Raw genomic sequence first — 20,916 nt, 5'->3', positions numbered from 1 at the left:
GTAGCATACAGTTGGTATTCAAGGAAAGCTTGTTTTCATACATATATGCATGTTTTATACAGCAACATATATACGTATATAGGCATTTTTATAGCGAGAACATAGGTATTCAGTGAATGATATATATGTGTATGTATATGTGTGTGTGTATGTGTATATATGTGTAAGTGTGTATACATACACACACATATATACATGAATGAAGGAACAGGCAATGAATAAGACATGGTTTAAAGGAAGAAGAGGAGGAAGAGCTGAAATGCAAACTCCAGGACGGCACACATTCCGTCTCTTTGGCTCTGCATCCCTAAGCCCTAGCACAGTGCCTGCTGGCACTTAGCAGGTGCTCAATAAATACTGGTTGAAGGGATGAACGGCCCAGGCCAGGATTAGGGACTCTTGATCGCATCCCTGTGCCTTTGAGTGCAAACCTGACACACAGTAGGTGGCCCGGTGTTTACAGAGCTGAACTGCAGCAGACTGGGTCTTCAAGGAATGGGATCAGGCTGGATGGTGTCTACACCACAAAAAGGGAGGCATCGAGAGCAAGCTCACCTGTCTCACCATGTTACCAAGGTCCGTGCTAGGGACGGGATGCCTCACTCTGGCCTCAGTGGTACCTGTCAGTCAGGGTTACTGATTACAGACAGCAGGAAAGAAAAAACGGAATTTGATGAGACAGTAAGGGGAAGCTCCCAGAATCACCAGGCAGGCTAGAGAACCAGGCTGGGATAAAGGACCAGGGGAGATGGGCAGAGGGGAAATGTGGCCAAGGCTGTGCCAACAGGACATCTGCTTAGGATACTCCTGACTCTCAGGAACCTCTAACTCACCTGCATTGCTGCTGCACGCAACCCGGAATCTAAGCCACGTGGCCACGCGGAGGCCACACGCCACGGCCTGAGCAGCTGGACGCGGGAAGAAAGCATGTCTGGTCCACCTCAGCTCCCGTACCGGGGGGCAGGGCTCTGCTCCCCTCCAAGACCTACATCCTGGGAGGTCCCCCAAAGAGGGAGGTGGGTAGGATGCTGAGTACCCCAAAATATAGACAATGCCCACAAGACATACCAACTCACTGAACCGTGGAATTAGGTCACTGCAGACCCACGAGCCCTGTCTCACCGTAACTGGTCCACAGGGTGGACCCAGGGGCTCCCAGGGCGGCAGAAGTGAGAGAGGCCTCTGCCTGTCTACACAGCCCCGGAGCCAAGTGTGAACAAAGGAAGTGTTTCTTCATCTCTCACCCCAGAGAGCAAACGTCAAGCAGAATTTCAAGCATCTGCTATTGCAAAACACCTAACGTAGTAGCAAAAGGTCATTTCCAGAAACATCCCTCTCTCTCTAGCCCATGAAGACGTTAGGCATCGGCTACACTCTGGATAACTTAATTGGCATTAACTGAAGTTCATTCGTTCATTTGTTCATTCGTTCATTCACTCTGCAAACTGTTCCAAGATCCAGATGTGCCAGGCTCCCTGCTGGGTTCTAGGGTTACAAAGATGAATCAGTTGCCATCCCTAGCTTCCAGAAGTTCAGCTGGATGAAGGAGAGGATTAAAAAAAGAGCAAGCTCTGCTTTGGGGATGGCAACTGTACTGCAGAGTTAGGGATTTGAATATGAGCTGCAGACCTTTTTTAGCAATTGCTGGACATCACTCCATGTACACACACACACACACACAATGAGCTACCTCCTGAGTCAGCCATCATGGTACCGAGAACAAGGTCTGTATGTCCAAATCCAGATCCCATTAAGAAGGGCTGCTGGCTACTGAGTTGGCTTCAAATGTCCAGGCACAGACAGTCTCCCTCCCTGAGTGGGGCGACAAAAGGCAGAGGCTGACAGTGTCACCCAGCTGGCTGTGCTCTAAGGGAGACCCTAGGTCTTGGCAACAGTTGGTCCTCAGGAAGGCGGGAAATAAAGTTTGTCCTAGGTGCCCCGGCTCTACCCTCCACAAATCATAACACCAACACCTGCCCCTTGTTCTATACTTTCTGGTTTATAAAACACTGTGACACGTATCTGCTCATCCATCATTCATTCCCCAAATACCTCTTATATGTGAGGCACTCTGCTTAGAGCTAGAAATCTAAAGAGTAAGAAAACACAGTCCCTACCCTTTGGGATGCCACTTCCTCTGGGAAGCCCTCCTTGATCTCTCAGGCTGGGTTGCATGTCCCCCATCCCAGCATGTCTCCCACCCCAGCTCCCTGTATCATCGCTATCTGTCTCTCCATCTAAACTCCCCGGCTTAGATGAAAAAGGGACTCATTTACCTCTGACAGCGCTGTCCTCCCAAGGCCTAGTACGGTGCCTGACCCAGTGGGAGCTGAATGAATGCCTTGAGGAAGCACCAGTGGGAACACCTGGGAGGACAGAAGGGCCTTCAGGGAAACCGAGATCTAGGGGACAGGGCAAGTAAGACTCTTCAGGTAAGAATCTGGCATTATCATTCCACCCCCGGTTTCTAGATCAGGAAGTCTATCTCAGAGAGCTTGGGTGACCTGCCCAAGAGATTCTTGCTCATACAACTAGCTGAGCCTCTAATCCCCCTCTCTTCACACCGATTTCCATACTAACAGGGCACCCCAGCCAGCTTCTGGCTCACCCTCTTGCCAGGGGCCACAGAGTTCCATCTGCTTTCCTGCGATCAGCTCATTGTTGGCACTTAATGTACTCTTTACCCTCCCCTGGGGCATTGTTTTAAGATACAAGGAGACTCCAATAAAGATGTTAAAAAAAATAAAATAAAAGATACAAGGAGATAGGAGCCTATCATTAAAACAAAGAAATGGATTCCTAATGATGAAATGTCGAGTACTCATTTATTCATTAAACAAATATTTACCGAACACCCACGGTACGCTCAATTTTAGGGGCAGAGAAGCAGGACTGAACATAGGCAAAAATCGCTGCCCTCTAAGGTCTGATCACGAGATGGTGTTACAAAAAGGTGGTGTCCCTTTGATGAATGAATGAATCAATCAATCAATCAATCAAAGGTAACATCAAGTGATCTCTTGCAGGTAATGTCTATGTAACTGATGCTGACTCAGGGCACCTGATCTGTTGGGGGGTGGGAGACCACACAATCCTTCACCCCCAGGTCACTCTACTAGCTATTGGGGATCCCCCTGCCTTCACTTACACTTTCAACAGCTACAGTACGAAAGAAACAGACAGAATGAACCTCCTTTTCTGGCCACTGCTGGCTTCCTAATTAAAGTCAAGGATTTGAGTTTACTTAGGGTCTATAAACACAGACCCAAAAAAAGTGTTTAAGAGAAGGCAGATGAAATGCGGGTAAGGACTAGCTAATAAAATCAGGGGAAAATGCTGGGAGTTTTCAACCATGACTGTGATTAAACAAAACTTGCTGAGAGGATGGTCTGAGGGCCAAGGCGCATGAATGTGTGCAGGGCCTGAGTTTCCAGGGCAAAATGTAAACCATAACTTCCTGCAGAATTAACTGGTCCCCGGTGGGAGATCCATGCTAAGTTCCTCTGGACCTTGCAGCTTTCCCTGCCCCCTCCTGCCACTAGGTTGTTGCATAGCTCGTCAAGACTGCATCTAAAAAGCCTGTGGACTTGCAGGTTCGCTGGGGACAGCCTCTGGTAGATTAAAAGAGGTACCTAATGAAGCTCAGAAGCTGAGGCCGCCCCCTTCCAGAACATTCACTGTTATCAGGAGACTCAGTCTCCTCATCTGGTCACTGCACCAGACACTGGCTAAGGTCCCTTCCAATGACAGCTGCCCGCAAACTGCTCTTCCTCAGCCCAGGCAGGAACATGGGGTGTGGATGGAAAAGGACCTCTCTCCTGAAATCTGGGTGCAGGTCTGGACTGAATTTGAATGTGAGTGGCAGAGATGGCCAGGAGCCCCAAGGATCTCCCAAAAAGCCGATGACTTCCCAGAGATCAAAGTGGGCAAACGAGGGGTGACACCCTGGGCCAGCTGTAACGAAACCCTAATGAACAAGTTTCCACAATTAAAGTCAACAGCGGGAGAGGAACCAGTGAGGCCCAGAAAACAGTCAATGTCTTTGATTAAGCGCTGATGAAATTCCCCGTCACTGCTTTGATCTGGCTCCCCCAGGAGTTTTGTTGGCTTTGCAATGTTTTCAAAGAAAATGATCTTGAAGATACATGATTCCCCAAAAGCCACTAAACAGACACTGGCCCTTCCGCCTCCTCCCCCCGCTTCAGAGCACACAGCAGTTTCCCAGATGAGTCTTCAGTGTCAGACAATGGTAACCTCGGCCCTTTTTCTGTACAAGATGATCTTTCTCGCCAGTGTTTGCTCTCTGCTGGTCCAACTCCTTTATCAGAGTCTCGGTTTACCAACGGCTTTCTGCATTTGAAACCGAAGCCAATCTCCTTGGGCTGGGACCAATCTCTCACAAAGCCAAGGTCCCGATAAACATCAAAGTGCTCTTGGGAAACTGACTTCGTGTTAATACCAGAGCGAAGCCCATCCCCGAGTCAACTCAACTCTACACCACCCTGGATTCTGAGCCATTCTGAGTATAAATGATCAAGAGCAGGGACTTCCCTTCTGGTCTAGTGGTTAAGACTCTGTGCTTCCAATGCAGGGGGCGCTGGTTCAATCCCTGGTCAGGGAACTAAGATCCCACAGGCCTTGCTGCGCATCCCAAAAAGAAAACGGCGGCAGGGGGGTGGGGGGCTTTGGGAGAGCAAATGGGTTCCACCCATTTGCATGTAGCTCCTTGAACGCTGGCCTGCCTGCCAGCTTTTGCACACGATGTTCCCTTTGCCTGAAATGCTGTTCCCAGAGCTAGCCCTCAAGATTCAGTTCAAACTGTCGCCTTATCTATAAAGCCCGCCCTAGCCCCTTCAGGCAAAGTTCAGTTCAACATGTCCTGAATGTGTGAGCCTGGCCTGTGCTTGGCTAGATGCACAGAGAAGAGAAACTTCCCCATATCTGGCTGTTGACCCTCCCAGGCTAGTGTCTCCAAATAACTTCTTGCTTGCAACTTTTTAAAAAAAATTTTACTGTGCAATATTTCAGATGTACAAAAAAATACATAAAGAATAATAAAACCGCCTCTTCTGCCCACCACCAAGCTTAAGGAACAAAATATAGTGAATACAAGCAAAGTGCCCTGGGTACCCCACCCCAAAACTATCTGTCTCCCCAGTTCCCCAGAGGTAAGCACTGTCCTGAATTGGGTATTCTTACTGCCATGCATTTTTTTATGCTTTTACTACGTATGACTGTACTCCTTAAACAATGTATATCATTGTTTCGCAAGTTTTAAATTTTGCATAACCGTAACACTTTGCATATTAGTACAATGACTTGTTTTTATGTCCATCTCCTCCCACAGTCCAGGACCCTCTGTGAGCAGTGATTCCTGCTAATCTCTCTGTATGGGCACCCAACCCAAACCCTGGCACATAGTTCATGCTTGATGCTTGCTTGTTGAAAATGGTAAAAGGAGGGGGAGGGGAAGGAAGAGGAGGAGGGGAGAGAGGGGGAGGAGGAAAAGGAGAAGAAGAAGAAAACACTGAGGACAGGGTTTTTCCCCACTGGACCCAAAAAGGGAATGGGGGGAGGGGTGCAGGAGCCCCCCCCCCCCAGTGGAGCAATCCGATTGCCTCCCAATCCCTGGAGTCTGAAGGCGTACAGGACCAAAGTAAGACACAGCCCAGAGCTGGCTGAAGGGACAAAGCAGCATTTAATATGAGAAGCAGAACCCACAGTACTGTACTTGGCACACAGTAGGGGCTCTGGACCTGTCTGGTGAACGAATCACCATTTCTACAGATAACAACATGGAGAGGCTGGAACAAGAAAGTGTGATGGCCCAGAGAAGACCTAACCTGGGGACCCTCTGATGGACAGCAAGGGTCCTCTCTCACTGAAGACCAATGTACTCTTTCGTTCAACTCCAGCTCCCACAGCAGAAGCCACGGGCTGCATTCTGATTTTCAACAACGGTACTAAATAACACAGCCCCAGGGGGCTTCCAGGAGCTCTGGAGGAGACAAATGAGAAACTGCTTAAACATGTGAGGGTGGGAGAGATGGGAGGACACTTCAGGTGGCCACAGAGAGCAGGCTGATTTCCAGAGTACAAGGAATACCAGCCTTCAGAATAAAGGAGGGATGAGGCCTCAGTAAATGCCCTTTTCATTCATTAGGTGTGTCTCTTGACTTCTGAATTCTCTGCCAGCCTGAAGTGCACCTGTAAGGAGGCCACCAAGTGGAGCTGAAGAAGAGCCAGGGCTAAGATTGAGTCCCAACTCTGGCCCTCAGCAGCTGTGCAGCCTTAGGCAAATCACTCAACCTCTCTGGGCTTCAATTTTCTGAAAAAATTACGCACTCATTCTACAAACACTCTTGGATCGAGGCCTGACCTGTGGACCTCAAGGAGAAAAAAGCCCAGTCCCAGGGCTCAGCAATGCTTAGTGGAAGAAGGCCACGGCATAAACACAAAGCACGCTACAGATATAAGGTACTGTTATTAGACTTTATTTTCTGTCACAGAAGCCCCTTTCTTTTTTCTCTTCCTTCCTTGTTTCTTCTTTTAACGGTCAAGACATGGTGTGTGGTCAACGCAAAGTAGACCAGAGAGCCAGGAAGCTCATCTTTAATTTAGCGCCGACAATACTCAGCCGGGCTTACACTTGGCCAAAGGCTTTTTTCCGGCACATCTATTCACAGAGGACTGTTCCTCGAGTTAGCTCTCAATGGTTCTCCAACGGAGGGCTTGTCCCAGGCTCTGACAGAGGCGAGGAGGGCAGACAGGGAAGGAAGATGGGAGGGGAGAGCAGGGAGGACCTAGAACAGACGCCCCCCACACACCACTGCCCAGACAGCAGCTACGCCCCTCTGGGAGGACACGGGTGACAGAGCCCTCAGAGTATGGTCCTTAGGAGAGGGAGGCAGGGAGGTGACAGGCCTATCACACACCCAGCTTCCTCCTCCTGTAAGGATGCTTCATGATGCCCCCTCCACAGAGAAGCGAAGGGACATGAAGCAACTGGCAGGGCTGGGCGCCCATGGCAGAGGCAAGGCCCCGTGTCCAGCAGCGGGTCTCCCGCGCCTCCGCCCTCTCGGGAGCAGATGAAACCCACACCCTCAGGGAACAAAAACCTTGGCGTTTTCATGGGCTTCAGCCTCGCCCAAGGATGAAACCTTTTGCTAAACCCGCCTAACACCTGATGGGCCGCCCGCTAGGAGTTGCTGAGCTGACCTGCATCTCCCGGCAGAGCGCGGGTGAGGTTAAATGAGGCGATGGGCCCAGGCAGAAACTCATCCCACCACCAGATTTTTAACCGCGTGTTCTAGTCCTGACCCTGGAAACTGCGAAGATGAGGAAGGGGAGTGACTCAGCTCTGTGGCCCAGGGCTCAGCTCAGCAAGTAGCTTCCGTCATTCGGCCAGAGCAGCACAACTGCCTGATTTACCTGTCACTTCCTCTGGAAGGTGCTTGGGAGCAGAGGGCCCAGATGCCGGGCCCAACAGAGAACAGAGGGGGAAGAGAACGGAAAAAACAAGGGCTTTTCTGGACACTCAGTAAATGGCTATTTGGAAATGATGCTAAAACGTGTCCCCGTTTCCTATGTGATCATAGAAACACATACACAAAAAATATGAATCTTGGGGTTTGAAGTGAATATTTTTTTTTATACCTTTTTTAAAATTTATTTTTGGCTGCGTTGGGTCTTCGTCGCTACACATGGGCTTTCTCTAGTTGCGGAGAGCGGGGGCTACTCTTTGTTGCGGTGCATGGCTTCTCATTGCGGTAGCTTCTCTTGTTGCAGAGCACAGGCTCTAGGCGTGCAGGCTTCAGTAGTTGTGGCACGCAGGCCCAGTAGTTGTGGCTCGCGGGCTCTAGAGCGCAGGCTCAGTAGCTGTGGCGCACGGGCTTAGTTGCTCCGCGGCATGTGGGATCTTCCCGGACCGGGGCTCGAACCCGTGTCCCCTGCACTGGCAGGCGTATTCTTAACCACTGTGCCACCAGGGAAGTCCTTGAAGTGAATATTTTAAAACACTCCCATTTCCATTTTCCACCCAAAGCAGAAAATTAATTCATACGCTTCTTCCTCAAACCCACCTTTGGCACCTAGTTCCCAGGCACCTTTTTTGTGCCTCCCTTAAAAAAATGGCTGAGGAGTTATTTGAATCAGAACTGCTCCAAAATGAAGGCAAAGATGACAGGTGAGCTACAGAACTTGAAAGAAAATGGCATTTTAAACACAACAGAGACTGTCTGGAAATTTGCTATCCCCGTAACTGGCTGTAGCTCACCTCGGTGCCTTCACCTGCTTGTGGACATAAGGTTACATCTCTTCCACTAAGCACACACCAGGGCAGCTGCTCCTCCATCGGAACCAGAGTTCACTCTGCTTGCCACTTACAAAGACAATGCCACCCAAACAGAAAACAACCTTGCTATTGTTCACTGGCAGCTGACCCTCATCTTACCCTTCCCAGAAAATGATTTCCATGTGACCGGAAGAGAGTTCCTGGTATTGTGGTGTCTCTAGACACCATGAGTCTAGAAAAGTCACGTGACCTCCTCTGACCCCCACCCCCACCCCACCCCACCCCCGGGTCACCTCATTGATTATTTTACTACTATTAAATGGCAAAAATAACGTCTTCTGCCTGGGTCTAGGGTGTCTGATCCAGGGTGGCTGTTATATTCAAGAACTGCCAGCTGTTCTTTCTCCAGTTGTCTTATATTCCTGTTAACAGGACTGTTAGTACTGGAACCTCAGGAATGCCCGGGACTAAGCTTGAGGAGCTGGTCTGTTTTGTTATGCGCCGTGTACGAAGGGATCTCCACTTTGGTTTTCTTGCTTTTCCTGGAAACAGCAGAGTTCTCAGTCTCTTAGAAGAAGAGACAGAAAAGAGGTTTTCTTCCCATAAAAGTAACATAGCCACCACATTACAGAAAATGCGTCAAAGAGAGAAAGGAAAAGAAATTCGTCCAGATTCTTATCCACCTTCCACAACCTCTGACACCATTTTGGAGTGTATTTCCTTCCAGTCTTTTTTCCTATATATGACTGCTTTGCTCAGTTTCGCCCAGCCTCCCTGGGCCTTCACCTTGAGTGGCTACAGCAGAACTGATTCAGGTCTTTGGTTATGGTCAGACGCTTAGGTTATTTCCAACTTATTTTGTTATTGTCAAAAAAGCTGAGTTGAAGATCTCTGTGCAACATTTTGTCTAGATTTTTTATTGTTTCCTTATGACAGCTTCCCAGAAGTGGGGTCACTGGGCCAAAGGTTACAAAGATCTTCATGGCTCTTGATATAAATTGCCATGATTGCCCAGAAGGGTTGATCAAGGACCCAGATGGCCACCAGCAAGAAGATACAGGTGCCTTCCCAGGATGACACGGTCCACAGGCATCCTGGGGGGAGGACGGGGCACCGCATGGATTTTCTCGTGAGTGAGCTCTTAAGAGAACATTCCAGTCTCCGCACATCAGCAGGTGCATCTCAGGTGCTCTTCAATCCCCGCTGTTGAGTGGCAGCTCCATAATGCGTAGGAGAATAAGCTCCACGGTGGAATCAAATACTCCCTCCCTCCTGCCCCACTTAACATGATCGGGAACAAAAGATCAGGTTCCTTTTCTTTGGGTTTTAAATGTCCAAGGTCTTGAGACAAAGATCAGGTTAGCTGGAGAGAAGCATTTTCCAATCACATTCCCAGCCACGATCATGGGGGAGGCGGTCCCTGGGGGAATGGGTGGGGGACATTCAAAAGGTCACACCTCACCTATTCCTCATTTACTGCTGAGAGGAAGAGGGCCAGGGTGAAGTCAAAAGTATGCAAATTCGTTTTTCTACACTTCCTCTGCATTTCACCACTGAAACTTTGAGAAACACCACTTGGGGAAAGAGACAGTTCCACTGGGGGTGTCGGGGTCAGGGGGAGGAGGGGTCATCTCTAAAGGCTGGAGTCCCCCATGGGCCCAGGAGGCTCTTTCAGATCAACTCCAGAATGGGGCATTCAACCACAGACGTGAGGTGTGCAGGAACAAGGACAGTCCTAAATCTAGGAGCTGTTGTGATCAGAGACTGCTTTTATTCAAAAAATGGAGTCGGGCCTCACTAGGCCAGGAGAGGCTGTGTCCTTCCAGTCTACTAGGTCTCCCACACTGGAGCTGGATCCCCCAAAACTCTCCAAAGTTAATCACACTCAAGCAGAAGAGACCCCTGGAATAATTGTACATACACGTGTAATATATGGAATGCCACCGGGTCAGGACAACTACACATTCTCAAGATGTCCTCAGTGTATCACAACATATAATGGAACTGTATCTCATGATCATTTAACTTAGCTATATTCAGCTATACTTCAAGGGCCAAATGCTTTTTTTTTTTTAATTTAAATAATAAAAGTGTACTTTGTCTCTTGTATTTAATTGAATTTTTTTTTGGATATTGTACATTGTACTTTACTGTACACTGTACACTACTGTTTGTGCTATACATTTACACACACGTGTTACTGCACAGCATCACATACACAAAATCACGTGTGCACAAACGATTCTTCAGGGGCAAATTCGGAGACTGAATCATTTTCACCATGCAGTTTTGCCTGCTGAGCTGACTTCTGGACTTCACGACTGAGACGTGTCTCCTGTGTAAGGTTTCTTCTCCTTTGGTGCTTTTAGGTCTTGAGGGATGCGTCTGTCTGTTAGGAACTAGCAGAAAATCAGTTTCGGATGAGAACAGGAAACCGGACCTCCAAGGCTGGTGAGCGCTGGGGAGGCCACCATGGCTCGGTAACCCGCCTGCCACGGACAGGCTGTCTGGTCACGAGAACTCCTCGCTGGGCCACGAGCTGGCCGTGTGGTCCTTGGTAGGGCTTTCACCTCCCTGGTCTGATCACTCATTCTTTCAGTGAGTGACCTAGATGACTTTCAAGTTCCTGCGTGACTCTGGGCAACTCACATCACCTCTCTGGGCCTCCATGGGCGGTGTGAACAGGTTCCAACCTTGGACGAGAATCAGAGCTTCCCAAGCGGGACTCCTAGACGAGATTACACTGTGTGGAGATACTGATCTCCTCAGCACTTTGGGTGGGTGGCCCCAGGGTCAGTCATCTCCAGCCGAGAGATGCTTCCTCTTTTACTGCCCATTCCCCAACCCACACCTTATAAATTCTGTTTCCCGAGTGGGCTGTGGCCTGAAAAAGGCTGAGAAGGATGGGACTAGGTGATCTTCGATGTCCTTTCCATCTTATACCAACTGCCCCACCCTCAGCAGTTAGAAACAGGTGGTACACAGGTAAAAGATTATGCCACGTGGGGTTCCTCTAACTGGGTGACAGGGACCAATGCGTCAGAATCATTTGGGTGCCTGTTAAAAATGTGGATTCGTGACCCTCCCACGCAGGAAGCTTAAACATACGCAAGTTATGGTCAGATAAAAGAAATACCGGGCAAGAGGAAACATACACATAGAATGTTCTGGCAAATTCACACACTGAAAATGGATGGGGGGAACACTACAAGCTGAGCGATTCGTCCTGTATCCACCTTATTTTCTCAAGTCTACAGTGACCAATGCCCAAACACTGGGATTTTCCTGTCCAATTCAACCATCCACCCCAAAGCATGAACCCATAGCACGCTTCCTTCCCCCAAAACTTTGCCTTGTTGGAGGTGCGTGCAGACAGAGTAATGCAGACGATTAATGTGCTACACGTCCCAACACCAAACGCATCAAGAGGTGTATTAATAGCACCAGTCAGTTTCACACTGAATTTACCAAGAAACCTCACCACTCAAATTAGCCCAAGTAATCTACTTACAAGAGTCATTCATAAATTCGGAACTTCCTGGGCTGACAAGTTCACAGTAGGTGGCCCTCGGCAGTGATGGTTGCCAAGGTGCCTATCATAATGAGATGCCCACTTAGAAAACCACCACCGTCTTCTAGCAACATCTAGCAACATCCAGCAGCAGCAGCGTCTGCTCCTTGGTAGACAACTCTCTTCAGAGATTTTTCGAGTTGTGTTTGAAGTACACTCAGCAGAGGTAGTAAAAACAATAGGTGGGTGTTGAAGCTGGTGTAGCACTTTGCATTCCAGCTCTGCTTCTTATTAGCCTCTAAGTGTTCTCTGTTTCCTCATCTGTAAGGTGGGGATCATATAACCGGCCTCACAGAGTTACTGTGAGGTAAGAAATACCATCTGCAAAGTACACATTGTCCATGCTCGATAAGGGAAAGTTATTACTGTAATAAGGTAGACGAAAGAACCCCAAAAAACCAAAATCACAAAAACCCGCAATGTGACATTTACAGGAGCCTTGTTATTAGGGAGGCCTTTGTCTGGGTCATAAATGCGACACAAAGTGTCAGACATGCTGTCTCGCTCCTCAACTCCCGCCTCCCTGCCCCCATCCCCTTCTATCACCTTGCCGCCCTGTCCTCTGGTGCCCGGTGACTCTCCCTACTGTCCTATCTCCAAACCTAGCTAGAGCACTTTTCCAATTCCTGAGGGACAGGATAGGCTTGGAGGGGCTGGGCCTGGGTGAGCCCAAGGAAACACATCCAAATGCTTCCTTCTCAAGCTGCTCAGGCCCTTAGGGACTTGTGTGGGGTGTCAGGGGTCACATAGTATTGATTCCCCCCAAGGACCCATCATCGGGCCCAGCGCGTAGCAGGTACTCACTCAGTGTCTGTGGCTGAATAGCAGGATGGACCTGCTTTCTCCACGATGAACTGAACACTTGATAGCTACGAAAGCGTGTTTGGAAAGGACCGTGAAATACCCCTCAGCTTTCGTTTGCAGCCTGCGGGATCGGAATGCCCGCACCGGCCGGTCTCCAGTGCCTCCAGAGCTTGGGGCAGTACACAAAACCAGAGTTCAGGGGAGCAGAGCAGACATTTTAGGATTTTACTGGCTGAGTTTCACTTCCTGGCTGCCTTCTGTATTTTACTTCAGCTCTGGTTTTGAGCAAAGCTGGGGCCAGGCCAGCACACACACACTGGCAGCAAAGGCCTCCCCTGGTCTACATGCCCCTCCTCCCAGAGTCCCAGACCCTGAGGCTGAGCGGACAGGGCACTCGAAGTACCGAGTACCTGTGAGACGCCAGGCCCTACGCCAGGCAGACTGTGTCCGCTTCTGACTTAAGAGCCACAACAAGCTGCAAAACAGGCATTGGGATGCCGGGGGAGGTTAGGCAAGCTGCAAAAGACTCCACAGTTAGGGAGCCATGTGTGAACCAAAGGTACCAGGTCCTAAGTTCCACGGTCCTTCTCCCTTTCAAAGGAGAACCCCAGAGGGGCCAACCCCAGCATTCAGTTTTGCATAAAAGCACTGCAGCAGTTTGCAGTTACCTTACAGAAATACCTGCCCTCCCATCAAATCCATATCCCATGTCACTGCCAGAAGGATACAGCCCTGGCCTGGAATCAGCACTGGACAAATCAGTTCCCACCCAGCGGTGACTATGTCTTTGTTGGGGGGGGGGGTGTCTTTTTGGAGTGTTTCTACGAAGGGGCTAGGTTAGCCGCTAGAGCACACATTACCTCATTCAGTCCTCCAGACAACCCAGAGAGGCAGGTGTCATTAGCCCAGCTTCGTCCGAGACGGTTCTGGCTCAGCAAGGCCCTGCGATTCGCCCAAGGTTACACAGCTACTGAGCGGTAGGGCCGGGACGCCGTCGGCTCCACAGTCCAACAGTATCTGCTGAGCGGGCACTGGGTTAAGATTCCACAGAGCTCCAAGTAGCCGGACACAGCCGGTCCCAGGAGACGCCACTAAGCGAAGGAGTCAAGGCCGGAGCTTTTCTTCCTCCTGCTGCCCAGGTCTCCTCCCAGCCTTAGCCCCTCTGCGTGGCTGCACCACTGTCCCCGCCTCCTTACGTGAGGGGGCTGCGCTGACTGGGGTAAGGGAGGGGGGCCAGGAGCCCCTAACGGGGCGCTCGGCTTCAAAGCCATCGCTTTTCCCGCGTCGGGCCTTCTTTTTCACTGTGGGTTTAAGGGCTCGGTCCCCTGCCAAAGGAAGGTCAGGGGCAGAGGTACCTTTTGCGCTGGAGGACCTCCAGCCCCCAGCATTTCCTTGGCCTCAGAGCCTTGCACTAAGGCGGCCCCGAGGCGCTCACAGAAAGACACTCTGGAGCCGTGTGATAAGCTCGGTTTGGGAGCCAGAAGACCTGGGTTCCGGTCCTGACTTTGCCTCTTGGGTAAAATGCTTCCCCCTCTGGATCCCAGTTCCCTCATCTGTTCAATTAAGAGTACGGGACGCCTGAAGCCTGAGACCCTGAGCTAGAGGTTCCTGCTCAGCCCTTCCAGACCTCATCACGGGTGAAGGCCTGGCACAGTCCGCTGCTTCCCTCCCTTCCCTCCCTCTCCCACCCCACCTCGACTGCCCAGAGCACCCGGGCCCCGCTGGGCTACGGAGCACCTCTGGGTGGGTGGAGGGAGCTCTTCTCCACCCTCCCTTCAGTCCCCACCATCTTCCTATCGTGTGATTTGGGGCACGTCTGTCTCCTCTGCTAACTAAGCCATCAGCTGCCAGGAGCCTCCGGGATCATATTCTGATTCGCATCCTCAGTGCCAGCTGGGGTCCCAAATGAATGAGGCAGGTGGGGACCTCCAAGCTCTCCCTACTCAAAGCGTGGTCCACAACCCAGAGCATCACGTGGGGAGGTGTTAGAAATGCAGGCCTTCCGCCCACCCCAGCCTGTGACTCAGAATCTGCAAGGGAATCCCCAAGGGATCCGGGGGCACACGCCAGTTTGGGAAGTGTTGCAAGGTGTCCCCCAGTTCTGACATGCCCTACCCCACATCCCTCGATTTGACCACCCAGCTGCCTCCTGACTTGTGGGCTTTAGTAGGGCTCACTAAAATGTAGCCTGTCATTAAGCAAAAAACATTCACCTTAGGAACCTTCTAGAAGCCTGCCACTGACTCTCAGATTCTAGAAGCAGCATCTGAAATGTACAGCCCCCCAGGGTGATTCCCGGCATGTGTGACCCACTGGCTCTCTGAGTCTCAAGGAAGCCCAGGCAGCTTCAAAATGTTCAGGGCTCTCCCCCTCAGTTCTGTGGCTCTGGCTACCCTCGTGCTCCCCGTCCATCAGCCCCCATAAATGGATGACTGCCAACAGCCAACAGCAGAGACAAACAGACCGGCAGCCCACCTGCCCCTCACGGGCCCTGCATCCACTACTCTTGACATTTATTCAACTTGGAAAGAAAAGGAACCCTTCCAAAACAAGCTTTCAGTTTTTTTTTTTAATAAACCCTGCAGTTCCTCTAATAGCTTCAGATTATCTTAAATATTTATAAAACTCATTCTCAGCATCACTTCTTTAAACAAATCTCCTCGTCAACTTCGATTATTTATGTATTTATGAACATGATGTCTCCTTCCCTTGGAGCAGATGGCAGCTAGTAAGTCTCTGGAAAGGAGAGGAAAAAAAAATCAACGGGACAAAACGTAAACTCAGTGACTCCCCAGTTTACTCTCCTTGACAAGCTCTGGTACAAGGATCTCTCCATTCACAGTGGAAGCACCATACTGTGGCCAGTCAACAAGTGGTTTGGGAAAGCATGGAGACTTGAACTTGAATCTAGGACGAAGCTGTCACCCAAGGGCTTGATCCTCAGTGGGAACTGGAGCCCCGTTAACGGAGGGACAGGACGATGGGACTGGGGCCAGGACAGAAAGAGCCCAGGGGTGGCAGGAAAGTAACTGACATTTGCTGAGCACCGTCTATGTGCCATACACTGTGCTGGGAGGCTACCCAGACCACCTCTGTGTGGACCTTCACAACAACCTTTCCAGGCAGCAAACATTGTTCTTCATTTGAAAGATGAAGAAGGCCCAGAGAGAGGAGGTCACGGAGCTAGTAAGCAGCAAAACCAGGATGGAAACCCAGACAGTCTGGCCCCCAAACTCATACCCATGCTGCCTCTGAAGCAAAAAAGGATGAGAGGAAAATACAGTTGCTGTTAACCTCATGCATCCTTGGCTACAAAGTTATTATCTTCCCTTCAACCTGGTGAGGCCAATCACCCCTTTTAAGACCATCAAAGACTTAACTCCCAAAGTTCTACCCATGCAACAGAACTCTGTCCATTTGACAATCTGGAGGGATCAAGTCTTGGGTGAAATCTGGAAGGAGTGGATACGAAGTTTATGAGAAGATATGAAATGAGTGTCATAGGCACATAAAAAGCTCACTTTATGAGAGACAGGAAAAAAGGTCTTTTACCCTCAGGGATGGATGAAAAACAGGATCATAATGATTCTTTCTTCATCACGCCTTTATCAAGTGTCCCAGACAGGGAAGGAGAAAAAGAATAAAATCAACCCTTCCCCCCACCCTTCCTCAATTTACTTCTCTCCAGAAGCTCCAATTCAAGTTAAAAAAGGGACATGGGTCTGGCCTTTGAGGCGCTTATGCTCTCTCTAGTTGAGGACACAGGGATCATTACTGCTGCTGCTGTTGATAATAATAATCACTGATGATTATGGCCATTTAATGGGGGCCTGTGCTGAGAGCATCACTCACACGACCGCAATGAGCAAAACCATCCCCCCGATAGATCGTCCCATTTTACAAATGAGAACACTGAGGCTCTGAGAGGTGAAGAAACTTGGTGACATGCACACAGGCAGTAAGAGGGGGCAGTGAGGTGTGAATGTGGATCCTGCCCTCAGGTTCAGGAGTCCTGTGAACTGGATGGAATGGGGCAGGGATGATTTTGCCTGTTTATACATGAGGAAAAGAAAGTTCTAAGAAGGTCACGACCTCTCTAAGGCTTCAGGCCAGGGCATAGCTTAAGTGGACTGATTTTAAATCTGACGTTTCACTGACACAACACTATCGCCACAATGCTTGCTGGAAGATGGTTTCGCTGGAGAGAGAGAAACCGCTTTGGCGGCCAAGTCCCAGACCTCCAAAGCCACAGGACAGTGGTCTCTTCAATCAAGGAGATGATCAGCGTAAGGCCACAACCTCCGGGCACTGGTACCCCTCAGGAGTCCCTCCTGTCATGGGCTCTGGGTCCTGAAGCAAGAGCTGACAGAGACTGCGATTCCACAATGGGGAACCAAGACACACTTGGGAGGAAAGGCCAGAGAACAATTGCAGAAGGTCACCTACAGGCCAGTGCGCTGACCTTGAGGTAGAGACAGACTGTACCTCCACAAAGAGCAAACCATCCCTCTTTTGTTCATTCTGTCAAAAAAAAAAAAAAAAAAAAGCATGTACTGAGTATCCAGCATATGCCAGACAGCCTGCCAGGTGCCAGGGGAAACACAAAGGCCCTTCAGAAGGGAGCGCAGCCCACAGGGAAGAGAGGGAGACCTCTGCAGTTGCAAGTCTGGAGTAAGGACCTTGAACCTGCTACTTAATTGGCTGAGGGTCTTGGGCCAAGTCCTGCACTTCCTCTAAGTCGTAAGATGAGAATAAAATCTCTACTTCATAGGTAACTATGGCCACTCTATGCCTTAAAAATGAATCTGTGCATGCTTAAACCGCAGCTGGCCACACAGAGGTGCCTGCTTTTGCCTCTTAAAATAATAGCAGCACTCAGGCTCATCTCCTGCCCTCCAGCTGTGAGAGAAAAAAACACCAAAACAAAAAGCACAGCTAAGGATCCTAAGAGAAGTGCACACAGGCCTTTGGGAGCTGAGAAAGGAGAAAAGGAATGGCTGTCAGAGAAAGCCAAATTACCTGAAAAGCTCCCCAAGTGACCTGCGGAAATGCATAGTGAGCCTTTATACGAAGGCCATTTCCAAGTACCCCTGAGGGTGAATCCACCCTGGGATCCTTCAGCACGCACGCTCTGCCCCTCCCCAAGCCTAAAGTTTAGCAAGGATCCAGATAATGCAAATTACAACGTGCCTCCCCAGGAAGAAAACTCAGGCCAGCTGACCACTTCTGCATGCCCCACCTAGGAGAAAACCCACCTCTCCCTAGCTTCCTCCTGTTTACAGGAACCCCAATGCCTGGGAAATCAGCCCAGCTGTCAGCCCTGGCAGCCCGCCCCGGTGGCCAGTCATCTGGCGGTGGCAATCAAAATGAGGCTTCCTTTTCATTTCCACTAAATGCAATCTTCCAAGAATAGGAGAGGCTCAAAGTCAGAGTTTAAGCTCCTTTTCATAAGAAGTCAATATTTTCACAAGCTAATCCTCCTTGGGAAGGGGGTGGATTACATATATCCCAGGTGGCAAAACGTGGCTCTCTGGGGTGGAATGGATGTTACAGGGCAAGGAAGCCAAAATGTGGAACCACACCCAGCCACTCACTTCTCAAAATTCACCACCCACCTATTCATTTCACAGGTATCTATGGAGCACCTCCCATGTGCCCCAGGCCCCCCTTCTAGGCGGCGGGGGTGCAGAAATTAAAGGTGACTGACAATGACACGTCCCATCACTGCGCCCTCTCCAGGCCAGGAAATACACGCTCCTCTTCTCGAGGCCCAACTCAAAGCAGCCCATTTTAGAGACAGGCGCCTAAGACTCAGAGAGGGCAAGCGATTTGCCCAAGGTCACACAGCTATTGAGTGGCAGAGCAAGGAATTAAACCTAGGTGCAAAGTCCTCGTGACACTCCCCGGCGGGGCCTCCTTCCCGCTCAACCCCTCCCCCTCTGGCTCCATTTCTGCGGCAGGGGGAGGATCAAAGACCGCTGCCGGGGGGCTCCAGTAAGGGAAGTCCTCGGTTCCTCTTTCCTTCCAGCCCCGACACAGGACACACAAGGTTCCATACCCACGGTGTGTGTACCCAACCCCAGGGAAGCCGTGCAGGCTGCAGGGGCATCCACTCGTTAACACTGAACTTCCATTAAAAAAAAATGGAAAAAAAAATACGATGAAAAGATAAAGGGCAAAGAGGAAGTGCTCTTTAAACAGAGGCGGGTGGTTACCCCACGAGGAAGTCTTGAAGCCAAGGGAGATTCTGTTCACCCCCTCCAGTTCCTCAATTCTAAGAGACTGGCCTTCCAAGCCCCCAGTCGAAGTTAGCTGGGGGGTTGGGGGGGGTGCACGGCGCCCGGGGTCAGACCCTGCGCCCGCACCTGGCTAGCAGGAGGGGTCAGCGGGGGGGCGGCCACGCCAGGCACCCCTCCCTCCGGGCGCCGCCGCGCGCTCCCCACAGCTGGGCGGACCCGGGCGGCGGCCCCTCGGCGTGCGCCCCTCGCGCCCTCCAGCCCCCTCTCCCCCGAGGCGCATCCTCGGGGCGCCCCACGCGCCGGGGGCTCCCACCGCTGCGGCGCCCCCTCTCCAACCGCAGGGCGCCCGGCGCGGCCCGGATCGCACTCCCACCTCTCCCTGCACCCATCGCGCGCGCGCCCCGCACCCCACGCCCTCCCCGGTGGCAGATCGGCTCCCAGGGCGCGCGCAGGCGAGCCGGGCGGCGGCGCCGGAGGAGCCCCGGGCACGTACCTGGTGGCCCGGGCGAGCGGCGAGGGGAGCGCGGCCGCCGGCGCTGGAGCGCAGGAGCCTGGGAGCCTCGGAGCCTCGGGTGCCGCCGCCGCCGCCGCCGCCGCCGCCGCTTCCGGGTTGGCGGGTCTCACGTCACCGCCACAGGTTTGCGAGCGGCCCCCGCCGCGGCGGCCCAGCAGCAGCAGCAGCCCCGGCGACTGCCAGGCGAGAAATAACTATAAAAGGAAGAGACGCATCGACGAGGAAGAGGAAACGCCGCTTACCTTCGAGAAGCCGCGCCGCCGGCGCTCGCACAAAAGGAGGACGCCCGCCGAAGCCGCCTCCCCCCGCGCCCCGTCCCCGCCGCATCGCGGAGCCCGGCGTCAGCGCGCGCGGCGCCCCGGGACCGCCCCGCGCCGGCCCCCACCCCACAACCCGGGGGCCGGGGCGCGGGTGACCTTGGGCAAGTCGCGGCAGGAGGGCGAGCGGCCGCCCGGGGGCGCGCTGGGGGGCTCGGCGCCCTCCCGGTGGCGTAGACGAGGGAACTCCAGCTCTGGGAGGCGCGGGGGTGGCCCAAGGGCACAGCCCGTCGGGCCCTCAGCGCCCCCGACCTTCAGGCCGGCCGGGTTCCCGGCCCTGGGTCCGCTGCCCCCTCACCTGTGCGCGGGGAAGGATGCAGATCCCTGCCCCGCCCCCCTGGCGGTGGAGGCGTGGACGGCTTGTGCGTTCAAAACATCCATTCGGCCCTCGACAGATATTCGCTGAGGGCCTACCAAGTGCCAGGGCCGTCCTAGGTCCCGGAGAGGCAGTTGGGAATCCAAACAACATCCCTGCCGCGGGGGGCGGAGGTGGGGAGAGGGGGTGACGGGCAATAAACAAGCGTCCGATGTGTCTGGTGGTGCTAATGCTACAGAAGGAAAGATAACGCGGGGCCGGGGAGGGGGAGTGGGAGTATCTGTGCTGCCCTACGAGGCTCTCCAAGGACTTCCAGCACTGAAACTCCCAGACAAAATGCCCCTCACTAGAACTCTCGTTTCCGGTATTATAAGAGACCTCATCTTTCCCCTCTTCTGTAATGGCAAAGAGTGCACTTCTCTCCATGTAGGAGGACATGCCTAGGAAATTGAAATGCTTCGTTTTTCCCTCTGCCTTGCTCCCCCAGCCCTCAAAGCCATCCAACACTGTCTTGAAATTCAGCCAAATTTCTTAGGAATATAGACAATGTTCTTTAAAGTATTTCCTCTGACCTCCAGCAGGACATCAAGAATCACCTCAGAAGCTTCCATAGTCTTTCCACCCTCCACCTCTCCTGGATGTGTTGCCAGGAAAGGGGATGTGGTGACCAGTCACCAAATAATATTGAGTGCTGACTTACCTGATTTTGACCCGTTTGTTTCTTTAGCGAGCCCCTTCTAAAGCCCTGTGCTAGGAGCTGGGGGCACTGAGACGGTAGGATTCCAACAGGACTTCCAAGAGGCTCCTAGTCCTGGAGGGAGATGGGGGCCCACATGAATCCGTACCTGAAGGAAGGTAGCAC

At 51.8% G+C, this 20,916-nt stretch overlaps 1 protein-coding gene across 3 annotated transcripts in view; it reads right to left on the bottom strand.

The window, feature by feature from the left end:
* The window catches only part of CYRIB (CYFIP related Rac1 interactor B), a 150,608-nt gene extending 130,891 nt beyond the window's left edge, over nt 1-19,717 (bottom strand). The window contains exon 1 of one of the 3 annotated variants that reach the window (XM_059901878.1): nt 19,664-19,717. The gene's annotated coding sequence lies outside the window, so the exon portion shown is untranslated. Of the gene's footprint in view, nt 1-19,400; nt 19,509-19,663 lie in introns of those variants that run through there. The other 2 variants (XM_059901876.1, XM_059901875.1) reach the window with 2 other exon arrangements.
* Between the last annotated feature and the right edge of the window lie 1,199 nt (nt 19,718-20,916).

The sequence above is a fragment of the Balaenoptera ricei genome, chromosome 17 (assembly GCF_028023285.1).
Source record: "Balaenoptera ricei isolate mBalRic1 chromosome 17, mBalRic1.hap2, whole genome shotgun sequence".
NCBI lineage: Eukaryota > Metazoa > Chordata > Mammalia > Artiodactyla > Balaenopteridae > Balaenoptera > Balaenoptera ricei.
This window is presented reverse-complemented; position numbering and strand designations above follow the sequence as displayed.